Here is a 13,478-nt window from a genome sequence, read left to right on the forward strand (position 1 = left end):
CCTCGCCGCTGTACGTACGTGTACATGCTACGTGCGCCCCTCTACTACGACACGTGCACGCCTCTACTACGACACGTGCGCGCCTCTACATCGATCAGTATGTACGTACACGTTCGCGACCAGAATGACAACGCTACGTACGCTACGACCAGGTGGGTTCCGACTATCAGGCACTTCCTTGCCTGCGAAGATGTAGCTGGTGGGTCCCAGCAGTCAGGGGGGCGAATCGTTTTTTTGCCCGGACGCACTTCCTTGCGTGCAAAGATGTAGCTGGTTGGTCCCAGCAGTCAGGGGGGTGAATCGTTATTTTTTTTGCCCGGACGCACTTCCTAGCGTGCGAAGGTGTAGCTGGTGGGTCCCAGCAGTCAGGGGGGCGAATCGTTTTTTTGCCCGGACGCACTTCCTTGCGTGCAAAGATGTAGCTGGTGGGTCCCAGCAGTCAGGGGGAAACGTTTTTCACGAAATACGGTGGCCCGTCCGGTTGGTCCCCGCTGGCAGGTGGAGGAATAATTATTTTTCGCATAATAAGGAGGCACTTCCTTGGTGTGGCTTTGGACCCAGCTGTCAGCCTCTCCACGTACAGTCCATGTTCGATGGAAGTCGTTCCTTGACCACGTTGACCACGCCGCGCCGAGAGCACTAGGGCAGTGGATGACGGCGAGGCCTAGGAAGGGGACGACGTGGAGCTGGGGAAGACGCGGCAGTGAAAGCTCGCGCGGAGAGGAGTACGAGGGTTCACTAGTTCGACTGCGGTGTGAGGCTGCCGTCGCCGCAGGGCCTGGCCCGCGGTGGGAATAGTAGGGGGCGGTGAGGCCTCCGCGGCAGCACATCCGGCCACGGGAGGCAGGAGCATGCGGCACGACCGGCGCTGCTTTGGGCGGCTGGAGCAAGAAGACCAGAGGTTGAAGAAGCACTACGGCCGTTGGATGGACATCGTACGGTCACTGGAGCTAGAATCGTTTATATTGACTAAGTTGACAAAGCCCTCCGTCCCCGTCAACTTAGTAGGCCCACAAGTCAACCTCCCACCAAGGTGGGTCCCAGCTAGCAGGGGGGTATTCATTTTTTTGTGCGTAATAAGGAGGCACTTCCGGTGGGTCCGAGCTGACAACAGGGGGAACGTTTTTTTTCGCGAAATACGGTGGCCCGTCGGGTGGGTCCTAGCAGTCAGGGGGAAACGTTTTTTTTGTGAAATACTGGTGGCCCATCCGGTGGGTCCCTGTTGTCAGGTGGAGGAATAATTATTTTCCGTGTAATAAGGAGGCACTTCCTTGCGGCTGTCGTGGACCCAGCTGTCAGCCTCTCCACGTACAGTATTCTTCCGATGGAATTCGGTCGTTGACCACATCGACCACACCGCGCCGAGAGCACCACGGCGGCGGACGACGGCGAGGCCTAGGAAGGGCACGACGCGGAGCCGGGGAAGATGCGGCAGTGGATGCCCACGCGGAGAGGAGTACGAGGGTTCACTGGTTCGGCTGCGCTGCAGTCGCCGCAGAATAACAGGGGGTGTGGATGAGTGGATTGGAGGGATGGCCTAGCCAGCGGTGGGAGTAGTATGGGGGCGGTGAGGCCTCCACGGCAGCACAGCCAGCCATGAAAGGCAAGAGCAGGCGGCACGACCGGCGCTGCTTTGGGCGGCTGGAGCAAGAAGACCAGAGGTTGAAGAAGCACTACGGCCGTTGGATGGACATCGTATGGTCAGTCGAGCTAGAATCGTGCATATTGACTAAGTTGACAAAGCCCTTCGTCCCCGTCAACTTAGTAGGCCCACTATACTGGGTCCCAGCTAGCAGGGGGAGTATTCATTTTTTTTGTGCGTAATAAGGTGGCACTTCCTTGCGTGCGAAGATATAGCTGGTGGGTCCGAGCTGTCAGCGGCGGTAACATTTTTTTTGCGAAATACAGAGGCCCTTTCGGTGGGTCCCAGATGTCAGGTGGAGGAATCATTATTTTGCGCGTAATAAGGAGGCATTTCCTTGCGTGCGGCCATGGACCCAGCTGTCGGCCTCTCCACGTACAGTCCACTTCAGATGCATGTCGGTCGTTGACCACGTTGACCAGGACGCGCCGAGAGCACCAGGGCGGTGGACGACGGTGAGGCCTAGGAAGGGAACGACACGGAGGCAGGGAAGACTCGACAGTTGTTTCCCACGTGGAGGGGAGTACGAATGTACGAGGGTTTACTGGTTCGTCTGCCGTCGCCGGAGAATAACAACACGTGTAGGACTGTGGGTGAGTAGAGGGATGGCTAGGCCAGCGATGGGAGTACGGTGGGGACGTGAGGCCTGCGCAGCAGCACAACCGGCCGCGGGGAGGAGGGAGCAGGCAGTCCCGCCGGCGCTTGTTTGAGCGGCTGGAGCAGGAAGAGCAGAGATTGAAGAAGCACGACGGCCGTTGGATGGACATCCAACATTATACATGCCATCTGTGGAAAGCCTCAAATCTGTGGAAAACATCATACAGCCCATCTGCCATTATTTCAAATAATTTACAACCCATTTGCTAATTCTTACGGGTTTTTTTGGAGCCCATATTCTTTTTGTTAGCATTACAGCCCATATTGTGGCCACGGTTAAAAAATTATACGAAATTTTTCATATGTCGGTGCGGTCTGAACTGTTTTTAATCCCGAAATTTCGAGTCACATTCAGACTGATTTTAAAAATAAATGTATATCAATATAAAATCCAATAAATTGTCCACGCATAAAAATCAATGCAATTTAAAATCTCAAAATAAAAAAAAGATATTTGAAACTAATTGCCGGTTTGATGTGTTTTAAAAATGTAGAGCCCATTTCTCATTACTGATAGGCCATTTTCTCGGCCAACCGAATGAAGCTCTCCTCGTCTTGAAAGATTTGCAGCCCAACAGGCCTGATAAAGCGACTTACTTGACAAATCACAAAAAACTAGGCTAGCCATTTTTAGAAAGAAAAAAAAAACTACTGGGCTGGTCTGTGGTAAACATAAAAGAAAAGGTTGTCTAGACAGGCCAGAGTGTCCCGCACAGCCCAGTTGACACCCTGTTTCCGTCTCAAAACAAATTAGATAAATGCCACTCCAATTATGGCGATTCATAAAAATGCCACTACAATTTCCAAACTTTGAAAAATGCCACTGCAATTTTTGCAAACTTAGAAAAACGCCACTACAGTTTGCAAACTTTGAAAAATGCCACTCCAGACTTCGAAAAATGCCACTAGAAATGGCATGAAATGGCATTTTTCAAAGTTTGGAAATTACAGTGGCATTTCTCGGATACACCAGATTTGGAGTGGCATTTATCAAATTAACCCAAAACAAAAATAACTGGGCGAGCTGCTAGGTCCCTGGTGTCAGCTGCTCGTTGTGCAATTCTCTCGTTTATTGACTACATTGACAATGGCATGGGACCCAGATGTCAGAAATCCACTAGGAGGAGCCATTTTTTATTGGCTTGAAATAAGGAGGCACTTGCTTGCGTACTGCCATGACCTTGGCGGGTCCCTGATGTCATCCTCTCCACGTACAATCATCTCCTGATTGTGTACGCGTCAACTTGCTAGGCCCACAAGTCAGCCTCTAAACCCGTGGAGGACAAATACAACCAATTTAAAAAAATAACAGCCCATTCCGTACGTTCAAATGGAAAGTTCAACATTCAGAGCAAAGTAACAGGTCTGATCCACATATAGAGTACTGAACTTCCATGTTGACAACCATCATAGCCAAGTTAACTATCTACTCCCACTAATACTCTAGTAGCGTACGAGTACTAACTTACTCTTAGCTAACTATATGATGTCGGCCGCCATCTGTGGTGCACACTAAACGCCGGCACCGGCGTCCTGTGCCTCGCCTCAGACTTGCCAGAGGTGCGATAGGGCGCGTTGCTCGCGCGCGTTGGCCCTTTCCATGCCGGCATGGTCCACCGAAGCTTCGGCTTCCAAGCAGGAAACCCACTTGACGAGCTGGTAGTAAAAATCGGCGTCGCGAACGCGTGCCTGCCCGACAGCCTCCTGGGCTATTTGCCAGGCGCCAGCCTCCACGTAGTCAGCCCAGTTGCGGTCGCTCTTCTCGCGACTCAGAGCGACGGTGCGCTGCTGCTCCATGTCCCGCTGGCGGCGCAAATCAACGATATGCTGCTCCTCCGCCAGGCGGTCGCGCTCCAACAACTCCTGCTCCTCCGCCATGTGGTCGCGCTCCAACAACTCCTCGATCTGCGCATTGCCATCTAAAGACAAATAGAATGCCTTCTCCCTCCGTCCGCCTTCCGGTGAAAAACCGAACACTAATTCTGGCGGTGACCGCCTCCGGCGTCGCCTACCGCGGACGGGCGGGGGCATGGCGTGCGTGGCGAGCGACGTCGGGCCGGTGGGGGCTTATGGGGATATAGCGAGTTGGGTCACGGTGGCACCAGAGAAGGCCGGGAAACAGTACTTATAGGGGGAAGGTAGCGTGTCGGTCATCGGATTCAATGCATAATGGCTTAGCGCGCCAGCTTGCCGTGGAAAACTTGGGAAACTGAAATTATGACTGTGTCGTCCCGTCCTGTCTGGGTCGCACGCCGGCATGGCGGTCAAACGAGTGCACTCGAATCATCTCCCTCCTTGTCAATAATGATTCCACGGATTTAAAAAGCCCGCAACAATTAAAGCGTATCTTTTTTCGCATCAGTTAGCTGCCTTAATTACGGCCGGCTACATGCAGGCACTCAGAATCGCTCGCAGACAGTATGCGAAGCAGGATGCAATGAGTCACAGCCGAGGGCACGCATGCAGCCACTTAAATCGCTATAATTAATTAGGCTTAAACTTCTACATGCCGTTAATTATTGCCATGCCTTGGTCTTGCTCCTTTGCTCACGGGACTAATAAACCCGGACGGAGGGAGTACCTTGGTCGGTGAGAGGTTTGAACTAAGCCTTGCAAACCGGAAAGGAGGTACTAGTAATGTCGGTTTTTTGTGTAGGATTATCCTATCCTTTCAGTACTGTAATGTCGGTGATTACGTGTCTTGTAACCGGATCTTTATTTTATGAATGAGAAACGTATTACCTCGCAAAAAAAGTAAAGGAGGTACTAGTACGTGCGTGATCCGCTATTTATTCGTGTAGGATCGAGTAGGTCGTTTCTTGAATTGAGCCCTGCAAACCGGAAAGGAGGTAGTACGTGCGTGATCCGCTATTCATCCGTGTAGGATCGATAGTGTAGCTTGTCAGTTTCTTCAGAGGTAGGCATTTTTATCCGTGTAGGATCGATAGTGTAGCTTGTCAGTTTCTTCAGAGGTAGGCATTTTTATTCAAAAAACTGCCACTTCGCATCTTGCGTCACAAATAAAACTGCCAGGAGCACATTTGTAGGCTAGCTAGTGATCGATCAGTAACTTGTAAACACTGAACGAACAGAAATAAGTACTGTTAATATATCTCAATGATTCACAGATCATATACAAATATGTAGCTCCAAAAGCAAAGATCAGCCACTTCATATCTTGCGTCACAACTAAAACTAACTAGTATGATTCCCATACATAAGATCAACATGTTAATGCATCTCAATGATTCACAGATCATATACAAATATGTAGCTCCAAAAGCAAAGATCTAGAAAAAACAACTGTTCTTCCTACTAACATGGATGCTTCTCTTGGCCAACATTCAGTACAAATTGAAAGACAAATTTGTTTGTGAATTCTACAATTCCTCTTGCAAACGTAAGTGGTTTCACCAACATCTGGAACCATGAGAATGAACCACACATGATGGAGGAACATCCACTGCAATATGATTTGGTCTTCTCTCGATCACACCGCGAGACTATTTTCGGAATACAAACTTTAACTTACGGAAAATGATGCCCATTGTATAATCAGACCAAAGCAATGAAGCACCTAGTGTTGGCCAGTAAAAAGTACAGTAGTACTTTTTTGCAGTCCATGAAGTGACTATCCAATCTTTGTGTCTATTTTCAAATGGCACTGCATGCAGTGACTATACTATTCTCTTGTGCAGTTCAACCAAAATAGCGGAAACTTTGTTTGTTTGCCAAATAGCAACGGGCAGACGTCTCTGTCTGCACAAATATCAAGCAGCTAGTAAACATATACCACACCATATCCGCAATGATGGAAGAGGTGAAATCGATACAACCGAAATTGAGCATCCAATCATTGAATCCTGTCCTGCACTCCAATGTAGGTCCACCCTGCCAATAAATTCACATGCAAACCACTAGTATTACTATCTAATGACAGTACAAAAAGAGTAGCAAGATAGTAACAAACCATGTACCTTCGTAATGAACAGCTCATAGTGCCACCAATCGGATATAAAGGTTTGGAAAAAACATGCTCCTAATGTTGAACTAGTTGGACTTTTTGTGCAGTTCCACTAAAATCGAGCATCCTGTTTGCATAGATATTGAAAGTGTGATTACTATAAAAGTGGCACTAGTTGAAGCATAGACTCACAAATATAATCATTACAATTTCTTAATGGGAAAAGGTAGCAAGACTGTTTCTAACCACCTATTTGAAGGAATAAATAAAGCAACAACGGCTGATGTCAGGAAGGCATACATAATTTTTTCTGAAAAACTGAGCCATTCCTGACCTTTCCTCTTCTTTTAAGCAAATTTTGTGCAGTTCTACTAAAATAAAATGACATCACCACTTTGACAATTCAGTGACACTGTACAAAAGGAAATGACTTAACATTACATCATGATGTCGGGTATGTAGTCGACAGGCATTAGAGACAAACATAATGAACATTAATTTTAACAAAGGTGTGACTAGCTTTACCGGGATAATTTGAGTGAACTCTACACCCTCTGTTCCTTAATATAAGATGTTTTCGTGGTTCAATTTAAAGTACCCAAACGTCTCGTATTTAGAAAAACAGGTAGTAGTTTTCTTGATCACATATCTGGGAAAGCTTGCCACACTTTATTTATGTCCATACGCTAATGCAACACCATTCGAATACTACAAATATACACTAATCCAGTGTCTAGTGCAACAATAGAGTAGTTAGTTTATTATAGGGTACAGTACAATGGTTTTACTGAACAGATTTCAATAAACTCTAGCACTGGAAGGTTTCTATAAGAATTAACAATACACAATGTAAAGGTAACAAGTTTCAGCATTGGTATACTAGCTGTGCATGAGCATCAAACCAAATACAGAAGTCTGAAGGTAACTAGCATTATTAACTAATGACAGTATAAAAAATTGCAAACCATGTACCTCCAAGGTAAATATCATTTCGAACTCGGGGGGACCTTAAAAATTGCTATCCCAATCTTGATAATCGATCAAACATAAAAACTTGATCGAACGAATCAAGAGAACAGCCGGAGGAGGAGGTGCCCACTCTTGACATTTCCTCTTGTCTTCATAATTCTGTGCTGTTTAACCAAAATAAAATGACATTAGCGCCTTGGCATTTTGGTGATAGTGTACAAAAAAATTAACTTACTTCATGAAAGTGAGGTATGTAATCTATAAGCATTAACAGTGCAAAAATCTGAAGGTAGTAACAAGTTTCATCGTTGGTATACTGGCTGTTCAACAGCATTAGAATGCCTTAGCTGAAAAATCTTTAATACATCCACAATCAACAGCTAACCCTGAAATAATCCAGTGACATTAAATGGCATTGCTTAAATTTATCGGTGGCATTAGACTGAGAGCGACATTAGTTAAATGTGGCATCACTTTAGCAGTAGCATTGCTTGACTTGACTGTTGGCGTTATACTAACAGCAAAAAGGTGGCAATAAGAGAATGGGAGGCCCATTCGGACAGTGGGCGCACCAGTACGATGTACCTCCATGGACGCAGAGTGGTGAGGGAGGTATGGTTGCCCAGAGCAACAAATATATAGGCAGCATATGTGGATTACGTCCCATTTTTGTTCTCTTTAGCCACCTTTTTCCTATGTGAGGACAACAAACCGATCGACCTGGTCATTCTCTATTGCGTTATCATGCCTTTCTACCCTTCTTCAACCAAGAGACACGAGACTCATTCCTTAGCTACTGACTTTCCCCTTTTCGACCTAGATGCGGGTTCGATGCCTACTCTCTTGGACAGTACAGTCTCCCTTCCTTTCCTTATTCAACCCAGACATGGATTAGTCTGCACGAAGTAGGGTTTCCTTTAATAGTGAAAATTATGGTTTTCGTCAGCGTGGCTAGCAGAGCAGAGGATAGCAAATTGGGAAGATGGTGGAGTGGAAAAAGATCCACATGCAACGACGTGCCAGATGGGGCAATAGAACAAGGGTATGGTTCGAAAAGAGGTAGCATACCTTAGGGTCGGCGGGAAGTGGCTTCGCTCGTGGTCGTCGTCCTCCGCACACACTACGGCAGTGAGCTTGGGGATGGAGGCTATCCCGCGCGGGCGCTAGGTCTGAGAGGACGGCCTTGTCGTCAGTGCGTGACCTCGCTCGCCGATGACGAGTGCGTCAATGATGCACGTCCTTTTCTTCCCCGACAGATCTGTGACCACCGGTGAGGAGGGATAGAGGGGCCGCCTTTTTTAGATCTGGAGAGAGGGTGGTAGTGTGAGAAGCAAGTGGGCAACCCTTGGCAAGAAAGCACTGAAGCTCCAGCCTATATATCTTTTTTATACTACTAGTACTGGAGGTGGAGTATTTGTAGAGTAGTTTATATTTTCTCTGCGTACAGCACCAGTTAGTCGTGCTTCAAAACTGAACGACACGCCGTAAAATAAAGGTCGATAACTAATGCGACACCTCAGGCCAACACGGCCAGATCGTATTTTGCACGAGAAATTACACACCATGTTTCATTGACATGTGGTCCCGTTCCAACATATCAGTGAGACAACGGCGAGTAGTAGGAGTATTTCCGAACCGACGTGTAGGCCGGGGCGCCCCTTCATGAACCATGCGGCATCTCTTCCACTACCAGCGCCCTTTACCATAACTTCTGCTTGTTGCAAACCTACTGTACGAATAGCATCTACTGCTGTTCTTTGACCAGCATAGGGTGATGCTTTTCTTGAGCTTTTGAATCCACACTGGCAACCGTCCACTGACTCTTCGCCTTTCCCTCTCGATTTGGAACTGCTGTCGCACGCTCTTCATCTCCCTCCTCCATTTTCCTTCAGCCCTTCACCCTTTCTTCTGCCATTGTTCGATCGTCTTCTCCATGGAGGGAACAGGACGGAAACGACCCCGTTATTCTTGCCCCGATCTGAAAGATGACGTGGTGGAGGAACTCATTGATCGGTGCGACGTCATCACCTCGGCTAGCATGGCAGGTTCATTCAAGCCCATTCTCGACTCAACTAATAACATCATTACAAGGAACCCAAGAGTCAAGGAGCGGTTTGATCTCCCCTATCTTCTTCACCGTGACCCTGATGACTGGCGCCGTCACGACGGAGGCCTCGCCCTGTGCAAGTTGATGCCGCTTGATAATGATACGTATGATGTTAAGATGCCATTGCTTGAGGGCAAGGCTTGGGCAGGCGCAAATGGAGATTGGGTTGTTTACATTGGGTCCAACTGTGAGTGGGAACTTGTGAATGTGTACACTTGTGACCGGGTTCCACTTCCAAAAATCTCAGCAGACTGCCTAGAGGTTGAGCACGTCGGTATTGTATGCACGATCAAATACAATCATGGTGACTGTCTTCTATGGAAGATAGCAATTTCTCGAGTTCCCAACCGCTCTTGGAATTACAACAACTATGAAGTTGTTGCTATCTTCGACAAGCTTGTTGCCGTCCTTGCTGGTTTGACTCGATGGATATTGCAAAAAATCAGTTTCTGTACACGGATGAGTACTGTGATGCAATTCAATACGAGGGCCTTGTGTTTGCTGCCACCACTCGTGGCACTGTTTTTGCATGGCATCCTCGTTGCTTTGGTACGTTTGTCTTCCACCGTAATTATAATTGTTTCATCCACATGCATGCGGGTTAGCAAGTTTCCCTTTACTAATTAACCTTCTTCTTGTGTTTCCAAGGTCCTGTGAACATTCCACCACCTATACTTGAAGATTTTTATAACCAAGGGGGAGATGACGATGGTGATGATCACGAGCATGAGGACGAGCAGCGCCCATATACTCTTTAGCGCCTGGAAACTAATTCCGATGGATCACTTCTTCTCGTGTGTATACAGCCCACTGATGATGTTACTGCTAAGGAAGCAGGTGTAGTCTCCCATGGTCGCTGAGGGAGTCCTGGACTAGGGGGTGTCCGGATAGCCGAACTATCATCATCGGCCGGACTCCAAGACTATGAAGATACAAGATTGAAGACTCCGTCCCGTGTCCGGATGGGTCTTTCGTTGGCGTGGAAGGCAAGCTTGGCAATACGGATATGTAGATCTACCATTGTAACCGACTCTGTGTAACCCTAGCCCTCTCCGGTGTCTATATAAACCGGAGGGTTTTAGTCTGTAGGACGAACAACCATTACAACAATCATACCATAGGCTAGCTTCTAGGGTTTAGCCTCCTTGATCTCGTGGCAGATCCACTCTTGTACTACCCATATCATCAATATCAATCAAGCAGGAGTAGGGTTTTACCTCCATCGAGAGGGCCCAAACCTAGGTAAAAACATCGTGTCCCTTGTCTCCTATTACCATCCGCCTAGACGCACAGTTCGGGACCCCCTACCTGAGATCCGCTGGTTTTGACACCGACATTGGTGCTTTCATTGAGAGTTCCTCTGTGCCGTCACGATCAGGAAGGATGACTCTTCCCGTCTTTAAAGACGATATCATCACCAAAGGAGCCTTGGCCGCCAGCCAGACTATCCGGCTAGGTGGTTTTCTCATGACCGCCTGTTCGGCCACCGCGTTGACAATGACCTCTCGGGTCATCAAAAGCAATCTTCACGTCAACTCGGAATTCGCCGAGCAGCTGGATCCAATAGAGCTCTCGTTCGTAAACAAGCTCTTGGATCGCATCGCCACCCTGGGAGTCGCTACAGACTACAATCAGATTGGGCTTAAAACCGATCTGAGAGAGATTAACTCTCCCCGGATTACCCACCACGTTGCGGTGGTAGAGGAACAAAGCGGCGAATCTTCTTCTGTATTAAAAACTAGTTATGTCCGGACTCCCGAACCCTCCATGCCGGATTCCCGCGGAGGGACGGACGTCAACCAAGCACTGAACCTAAAGTCAGGCATCGGACCAGACTCGCTGGACAACGTCCAGCAATCCAAGCTTCCAAATTCAGAAATTTTTCGGCCTTTGAGCCTCAAGATGGGCAGGGTTTCGGACTCAGTTCCACCCACCCACCCTAACATATGCAATCTATCTCAAATCCGGCAAGAGCCCGTCGAAACAGTACATCATTACTGGGCCAGATTCATCCTGGTTATGGACAGGATAAAGGACTGCTGTGAGGAAAATGCAATTTCAATTTTTTGCAATAATTGCACGGACAAGGGAATCTTGAACGCCGTAAGTTGTTGTGAAATTACACGCTTCGCCGACCTGGCGTCCATAGTGTGAAAGTACTGTGCGATAGAGAGTTTCCGGAAAACCGAAACTAAGTTTTGGGACAATCCGGCTCCGAATACAACCCTAGTCCGAAACAAAAGGGTGCATCATGCTCAGGCACCAGGTACAAAAACCAAAAAGCAAAAACCCCATAAAGGGCACGGAACCGTATTGGAGGGATGGCTCAGCGGACCCGGTAAAATTCACAGTACAGAAGGCGCCACTCCAACACATAGCCTTCAAGCTTGTTGGATACTGCGGCAGGTGGCCAAAAGTGGCAAAGAGCTTCTAGCTCCGGAAAACCACTCCAACAGTACCAGTACGGTGTCAACAGTCTTCAAGACTTTCGCATCAAATAATATGCGAAAACGAACAATCCGTAGCCTCGCTAAAGTCTACCAAGTAGCAACAACAAATCCATGAGCGACACGGCCATCACCTTCAACGCCAGCAACGAACCTAAATTCCGAACAGCCCGAGCACCAGCCGCATTGGTCCTCAGTCCAATAGTGGACGACTTTTGTCTTACCAAGGTACTCATGGATGGCGGTAGCGGATTAAACCTCATCTACGAGGAAACCCTTCAAAAAATGGAAATAGACTGGAGCCGCATTGAGCGAAGCAGTACAACCTTTAGAGGAATAATCCCTAGCCGGGAAGCACGCTGCACAGGAAAAATCACACTTGATGTGGTGTTCGGCTCGCCGGACAATTACAGGTCCGAGGAGGTCACATTCCAAGTGGCCCCGTTCAGCAGCGGATATCATGCTATATTAGGATGAGAGGCATTCGCAATTTTTCAAGCCATACCCCGTTACGGGTACATGAAGCTTAAGATGCCCGGGCCCAGTGGAATAATCACTCTTGTTAGTGATCCGGACACAGCACTCCGCGCCGAAAACAAGACAGCCGCACTAGCCCTAGAGGCACCATCCGAAGCCTTAGCGGCAGAGGAGCTCACGGTGCTGCGCTCAACGGTGAACAGGGATGATGTGATACTTGATAAGAGGTCCAAGTCCACCTCTTTTAAACCAGCGGACGAAATAGTCAAATTCCAGGTCCATCCAACGGACCCAACAAAGACGGCCTCCATTGGGGCACAGTTAAACCCTGATGTAGACGCTGCACTACAAGAATTCCTTTGGGAGAATTGGGACATCTTCGCCAGGCATCCTTCAGATATGCCAGGAATCCTACGCAGATTGGCAGAACACAGCCTAAACATCCTAAAAGGATTCAAGCCAGTCAAACAGGCTCTTCGGTGATTTTCCGAACCCAAAAGACAGGCAATGGGAGAGGAGCTAGCCAAACTATTGGAAGCCGGATTCATCAGAGACATCAAACATCCGGATTGGCTAGCAAACCTGGTAATGGTACCAAAGAAGGACAAATCCTGGCGCCTATGTGTCGATTTTAAAGACCTCAATAAGGCTTGTCCAAAGGATCCTTTCCCCCTTCCCCGCATCGATCAAATAATCGATGCTACTGCAGGGCACGATTCATTGTGCTTCCTCGACGCATACTCCGACTACCATCAAATCAAGATGGCGGAGGCGGACCAAGCCGCAACGGCATTCATTACTCCACATGGACCATTCTGCTTGAACATGATGCCCTTCGGACTCAAAAACACCAGCGTAACATATCAGCACATGATTCAGACATGTCTGGCTACCCAGATCGGCAAAACAGTAGAGGCATACGTAGACGACGTGGTCGTCAAAACCAAACACGTCGAAACTCTAGTAGACGATTTGAGGCTCACATTCGATAGCCTCCGAGCATATGACATAAAGCTGAACCCGGAAAAATGCGTTTTCGGCGTACCAGCCGGAAAGCTCCTGGGCTTCATTGTATCCGGTAGAGGAATTGAAGCAAACCCAGCCAAGATCCGAGCTCTGTCGCAGCTGGATATTCCAAAAGACCTCAAACAAATACAAAAATTGACTGGATGTGTGGCGGCTCCAAGCCGCTTCATCTCCCATTTAGGAGAGAAG

The sequence above is a fragment of the Triticum aestivum genome, chromosome 3B (genome assembly GCF_018294505.1).
Source record: "Triticum aestivum cultivar Chinese Spring chromosome 3B, IWGSC CS RefSeq v2.1, whole genome shotgun sequence".
Taxonomy (NCBI): Eukaryota; Viridiplantae; Streptophyta; class Magnoliopsida; order Poales; family Poaceae; genus Triticum; species Triticum aestivum.